Source organism: Myotis brandtii, unplaced genomic scaffold (genome assembly GCF_000412655.1).
Source record: "Myotis brandtii unplaced genomic scaffold, ASM41265v1 scaffold6979, whole genome shotgun sequence".
In the NCBI taxonomy this organism is placed as follows: Eukaryota; Metazoa; Chordata; class Mammalia; order Chiroptera; family Vespertilionidae; genus Myotis; species Myotis brandtii.
This window is the reverse complement of record NW_005370730.1, coordinates 7,271-14,644: the sequence shown is the minus strand read 5'-3', so window position 1 is coordinate 14,644 and position 7,374 is coordinate 7,271. Positions and strand designations below refer to the sequence as shown.

Genomic DNA, 7,374 nt, shown 5'->3' with positions numbered 1-7,374 from the left:
GGACACCCTTCAGGGCAAACCAGCCGGCCCCCACCCATGCACCAGGCCTCTATCCTATATAATAAAAGGGTAATATGCAAATTGACCCTAACAGCAGAACGACTGGGAATGACTGGTCACTATGACACACACTGACCACCAGGGGGCAGACGCTCAATGCAGGAGCTGCCCCCTGGTGGTCAGTGCGCTCCCACAGGGGGAGCTCTGCTCAGCCACAAGCCAGGCTGAAGGCTGCCAGTACAGCGGTGGTGGTGGGAGCCTCTCCTGCCTCCTCAGCAGCGCTAAGGATGTCCAATTGCAGCTTAGGCCTGCTCCCCGCTGGCAAGTGGATATCCCCCGAGGGCTCCCAGGCTGCCAGAGGGATGTCTGACTGCCAGCTTAGGCATTACCTTGGGGATTGAGCCTAAGCCAGCAGTTGGACATCCCCCAAGGGGTCCCAGACTGCGAGAGGGCACAGGCTGGGCTGAGGGACCCCCCCCCTGAGTGCACAAATTTTTGTGCACCAGGCCTCTAGTATTACTAATAATTATGGAAATGCAAATAAAATAAACAACAAGATATCACGTCACACCTAATTGTGATGGGCACTACAAAAAAGCACACCTGGAAAACAACAAATGTTGGCAAGGTTGAGGGAAAATTGAAACCCTTGTGCACTATTGGTGAAAATGTAAAATGGTGCAACTGTTATGGAATACATTACTATAGTGTCTAAAAATAAATGTTAAAGGGACTTTTTTAAAAAGAAAGAGAAAAAAGGAACATAGTCAAAGAATAAAAAGGGCAAAAATTATGTACTAGTCAATAATTGCCTTAAATATAAATGGCCTAAATGGTCCATTCAAAAGACATGGGCTAGTATTTTGGATAAGTAAACAAAACCCATATATATTGTTTACAAGTGACACACATCAGAATTAAAGATATATATCGAAAGTAAAGGGATGTATGAAGAGGTTACATGCAAATAGAAATGGAAAAAGAGCTGGGTAGAAACATTTATATCAGACAAAATAGACTTTAAAAACAAAGTCTAAATAAGAGACAAAAATGACATTACATAATGATAAAGGGATCAATCAACAAGAGGAAATGACCCTCATAAACATTATGCACCCAACATAGGAGAACCTAAATATATTTTTAAAAATCTTGATGGACATACAGGAAGAATCAACAGTAATATAGTCATAGTATGCGATTTTAACACCTCACTGACATTAAAGTATAGATCTCCCAGAAAGAAAATCAACAAGGAAATTATAGCCTTAAAAGACACACTACACCAGATATATTTAATTGATATTGTCAGAGTATTTCACTCCAAAGCAGCAGAATGTACATTCTTTTGAAGTGCATATAAAACATTTCTAGAATATATAACAAGTTATGACACAAAACAAGTCAAATATTGTAAGAAGATTGAAATCATACCAAGCATCTTCTCTGACCATAGGGTAGGAAACTAGAAATCAGTTAACAGAAATAAACTGAAAAATACATTGAGACTAAATAACATATAACTAAACAATGAGTGGGTTAACAATGAGATTGAGGAAGAAATAAAAATATACCATGAGATAAATGAAAACAGGAACACAGCAACCCAATTTTTAATTTTATTTTTCAATCACTGTTTAAATTCAATACCATTCCACACCAGTTTCAGGTGTACAGCAATGTGACCCAACAACCATGCACTCTACAGAGTGATATCCCTGATGCCCAAGCACCCACCTGACCCCATAGACAGTTATCTCTATACTAGAGGCCCGGTGCATAAAATTCATGCTGGGAAGGGGGGAGGTCCCTCAGCCAGGCTTGCACCCTCTCACAATCCAGGACACCTTGGGTGATGTCTAACTGCCAGTCTAGGCCTGATCTCACAGTAATACCTGTGGGATCGGGTCTAAACCGGCAGTTGGACATCCCTCTCACAATCTGGGACTGTTGGCTCCTAACCGTTCACCTGCCTGCCTGCCTGCATGCCTGATCACCCCTAACCACTTTCCTGCCTACCTGATCACCCCTAATCAATCTGCCTGCCTGCCTGATCACCCCTAACCCCTCTGCCTGCCTGCCTGATCACCCTTAAGCACTCTGCCTGACTGCCCGATGCCCTTAACTGCTTACCTGCCTGCCCAATAACCCCTAACCACTTTGCTGCCTGCCTGATCACCCCTAACCACTTCTGCCTGCCTGCTTGATCGCCCTTAACCACTCGCCTGCCTGCCTAATCACCCCAACCACTAGCCTGCCTGCCTGATCACCCCTAACTGCTAGCCTGCCTGCCTGATCACCGCTAACCATTTCTGCCTGCCTGCTTGATCACCCCTAACCACTCTGCATACTTGCCTGATCACCCCAAAATACTCGCTTGCCTGCCTGATTGCCCCTAACCACCTCTGCCTGCCTGCCTGATCACCGCTAACCACTCTGCCTGCCTGCCTGATTGCCCCTTACTGCTCACCACCTGCCTAATCACCCATAACTGCCTCTGCCTTGGCCCCCGCCATGGCAGCTTAGTCTGAAGGACGTCCGGAATGACGTCCGGAAGGTCATTTGGATGTCTGGTGTAATTAGCATATTACACTTTTATTATTATAGATTATTGACTATATTCCCCATGCTGCAAACAGCATTTTCAGTGGCTATTTTTAACAGCTACTAATTTGTACTGCTTAATCTCTTCACCTTTCTCACCCAGCTCCCTAAAACACCTCCTATGTGACAGCTGTGAGTCTTTTTTCTGTATCTATAAGTCTGTTTCTATTTTGTTTCTTTGTTTTGTCCAATAGAATTTAGTTGAATCTATAGATTGCTTTGAGCAATATAAAGACTTTAATGATGCTACTTCTTTCTATCCATGCACACAGTATATGCTACCACTAATTTGTATCACCTTCAATTTCTTTCTTTATTGTCTTATAATTTCCCAAGTACTGGCATTTTACCTCCTTGGTTAAATTTATTTGTAGGAAAGAATTCTTTGTGCAATTATAAATGGGATTGTTTTTATTATTTTCTATTTCTGATTGTTCAATATTTGGGTGTAAAAATGCCACTGATTTCTTCTTGTTTTAATCCTCACTCAAAGATATGTTCATTGATTTTTAGAGAGAGGGGGAAGGAAGAGAGAGAAATGTTGATGTGAGAGAGAAACATTGATTGGCTTCCTCCTGCACTTGCCCCAATCAGGGTGGGGGATCAAACCCACAACCTAGGTATGTGCCCTGACCAAGAATTAAGCCCACAACCTTTCAGTGCTGGGGTCTATGCTCCAACCAACTGAGCCACACCAGCAAGTCTGATTTTTTAATATTAATGTTATATCATGTTACTTTACTGAATTAATGTATCATGTCTAATAGCTTTTTTTTTGGTGGAGTCTCACTGTAAATAATGAGAGGTTTACTTCTTTATTTTCAATTTGGATGCCTTTTATTTCTTCTTTTCATATGATTGCTATGGCTAGGACTTCCAGTACTATGTTGAATAAAAATGCTAAAAGCAGACATCCCTGACTTGTTCCTTATCTTAAGGGAAATAATTTTAGTTTTTCCCTCACTGAGTATGTTTTCAATGTGGGTTTTTCATATATGGTCTTTATTATGTTGACCATGGGTTTACAACAACCCAAAATTTGTGGGATACAGCAAACATTATCTTAAGCGGAAAATTCATAGCATTGCAGTGCAACATCAAAAAACAAGAAAAATTTCAAAAAACAACAACAACAATTGAATCTTACCCCTAACGGAACTAGAAAAAGAACAACAAACAAAACCCAAAATGACTAGAAGGAAGGAAATAATAAAATATCAGAAAGATGATTTTAAAAAGAGTTTAAAACCCCAACAAAAGGTTAATGAAACCAAGAATTGTTTTTCTAAAGATAAACAAGATTGGGAAATCTTTAACCAGATTCTTCAAGGAAATAGAGAGGACCCAAGTAAATAAAATCAGAAATGAAAGAGGAGAACTAACAACTAACACCACATAAATACAAAGGATTATAAAAAAAAGTTGACAAACAACTCTATGCCAACAAATTGGACAATCTGAAAAAAATGTTTTAATACCCAGAGATATATAATCTCCCAAAACTGAATTAAAAAGTAGAAAATCTGAACAGACTGATTATAATTAATGAAATTGAAGCAGTAATAATTTAAAAAATAACCCCCACCAAATAAATATCTTGGAATGAATGATTTCACAGGTGAATTTTACCAAGGATTCAAAAAAGAATTGACACCTATCCTTCTCAAACTGTTCCAAAAAATTCAACAGAAAAGAAGACTCTCAATCTCATTTACAAGACCATAATTATTCTTTTTAATTTTTTAAATATAGTTTTATTGATCTTAGAGAAAAAAGCAGAGGGAGAGATAGAAACATCAGTGATGAGAGAGAATCATTGACCAGCTGCCTCCTGCACAGACCCCAATGGGGATTAAGGCCACACCTGGGCATGTGCCCTGACCAGGAATTGAACCATGACCTCTTGGTTTATGGGTCGATGCTCAACCATTGAGCCATGCCAGCCTGGGGCATTATCCTTTTTTAAAACCAGATACAGATACTACAGAAGAAAGAATGTTATAGGCTATCCCCACTGATATACACAGATGCAAACATCCTCCACAATATTAGCAAACTGAATTACATTAAAAAGATCTTCCATCTGCCAAGACCGGTTTGGCTCAGTGGAGGGAGCGTCGGTCTGTGGACTAAGGGGTCCCAGGTTCGATTCTGGTTAAGGGCATGTACCTTGGTTGCGGGCACATCCCCGGTGGGAGGTGTGTGGGAGGCAGCTGGTTGATGTTTCTCTCTCATCAATGTTTCTGACTCTTTCTCCCTTTCTCTCTGTAAAAAGTCAATAAAAATATATTTAAAAATAAATAAATATTTTTTTTTAAATAAATGAAAAGATCTTCCATCATGATCAAGTGGGATTTATTGCTGTGAAACAAGGTTGCTACAATATACACAAATCAATTAATGTGATACACCACATAAGCAAAATGAAGGATACATATATGATCATATCAATAGATGCAAGATAATATTTGACAAAATCCATCACTTATTTATGATGAAAATTCTCAGAAAATTAGAAATAGATAGAATATACCACAACATAATAATGACCATGTATGAAAAATCTACAGCTAACTTTAAAATCAACAGGGGAAAACTAAATAATTTCCATTAAGAACAGGAACAAGACATAAATGTCCATTTCCACCACCCTTTTTCAGCATAGTACTGGAAGTTCTAGCCACAGCAATCAAAAGGCATCCAAATTGAAAATAAATAAATAAAAGTGTCATTATTTACAGATAACATGATATACTATTAGAAAAACCTAACAACTCCATCAAAAAACTACTAGATTTGATACATTCAGAAAAGTAGTAGGATACAACATGAGTATTCAGAAATCAGTTGCATTTTTATACTCCAATAATGAACTATCAGAAAGGAAGACTAAGAAAACAATTCAATTTACAATTGCATAAAAGAAAACTCACAAAACCTAAGAATAAATTTAACCAAGGAGGTACAGATATGTACTCAGAAAACTATAAAACACTGAAGGAAGAAATTGAAGAAGATACTTATAAACAAAAACCTAAATTGTGCTTATAGATAGGAAGAATTAATATCATTAAAATATCTATACTACCCAAAACAATCTACAGATTTAACCAAATTCTTATAAAATAATGGTGTATTTGACCAAAGTAAAACAAATAATCCAAAAATGTATATGGAATCACAAAAGACCCCAAATAGCCCCAGAAATCTTGACAAAGAAGAACAAAGTTAGAGATACCATGGTACCTGTTATCAAATTATACTACACACTTATAGTACTCAAAACAGTTTAGAACAAGTGTAAGAACATACACATAGTCAATAGAACATAATAGATGGCCCAAATATAAACCCATACTTATATGATCAATTCATATTTGACAAAAGAGGCAAGAACATAAAATGAGGTAAAGACAGTCTATTCAATAAATGGTGTTGGTAAATTTGGACAGATACATGAAAAAAACTAGACCACTTTCTTATACCATGTAAAAGAATAAACTCAAAATGGATTGAATATTTTAATGTAAGACTTGAAAATCTGTAATAGGTTAGTTTGGGATTGATTGGCATATTGCGAGGGAATACTATGACTCAGTGGTTAAGAATGGAGATGTCAAGCTTTTAAAATTATTTTCAAAAACAAAAGAGTTTAAATATATAGTGATTCAAGATTTGACTTTAGGTGATGGGCACACAATGTCCACCATACAAATGATGTATTATAGAATTGTACACTTGAAACTTATATAATTTTATTAACCAGTACAACCTCAATAAGTTTAATAAAAAGTTAAATCATAAAAAAATGTTTTTATGATTTAACTTTCAGAGGAATGGTAGCTTGAGAAAACCCCTTGGCCTTTCCCCCTGAAATGTCAACAGGTTAACCAACTATAATTCAACAAAGAAATCCCTGCTCAATACGGATGCATGCCTGAAAGACCTGCACATTGAAACATCTAAAGGTGGGCAACCGGAGAAAACAGGGAGATGAGAAGGGAGAAAAGTGCAGATGGATCTTGGATACAGTATCACAGCTGGGAGCTCATGGTTTGGATAGAAGAGGGGAGGAAGCTGGCGGTATCCGGTGCTTCTTTCAGTCAGGAGGAAACAGAGAGTTGCGGAAGCGGGGAGGGGCTGTCCAGCAGGGCAAGCCAAGAGGGAATGAACAGTGACACAGCCAGCTGATATCTGTGAGAACATGAGGTTCTGCCATGTGGCTCTCCACTATCTAAACAGGGGGTGGTGTTTCAGAAAAAAAAAATGAAAGAAATGGAATGACAATGCCCTGCCACAGCTTGGACTCCCAAAACTCACCTCCCATTACCCTTGGAGTCAGGTCAAGGAGCATATTATTTATAAACCAAGAGATACTGTAGTAGAACCACTGATACCCTCTATGACTGATCCCCAGGTGGAGTGCTTGGGGTGGGACCCCACAGAGGTCAGGGGTCACCATTACAGAGAGGGAAAAACAAATACCTCAGCTGCGAACCCACGAACACCGGGAACCAGCCCCCCTTACCTCAGGTGCCTAAAAAGTCTGTCCAGTGAGAGACAACGCAGTACCAAATAAGCAGACGGGCTCTGTGCATTCTCACAGAGCAGATAGAAGGAACAGCTGAATTGAACACCCACCCAAAATTGATCAATTAAAGACAGCTGGTGAGGCAATCTGTCAAATATTGCCTAGAACTGTGGTTCTCAACCTTGGCTGCCCATTAGAATCACCTGGGAATCTTTTTAAAATCCTGATTTCTGGGCCTC

At 38.8% G+C, this 7,374-nt stretch overlaps 1 long non-coding RNA gene across 1 annotated transcript in view; it reads right to left on the bottom strand.

The window, feature by feature from the left end:
* LOC106724029 overlaps window positions 1-1,365 on the bottom strand; it is a 20,100-nt gene extending 18,735 nt beyond the window's left edge. The window contains exon 1 of the long non-coding RNA XR_001359779.1: window positions 1,280-1,365. This is a non-coding gene — a long non-coding RNA (uncharacterized LOC106724029). The remainder of the gene's footprint in view (window positions 1-1,279) is intronic.
* Between the last annotated feature and the right edge of the window lie 6,009 nt (window positions 1,366-7,374).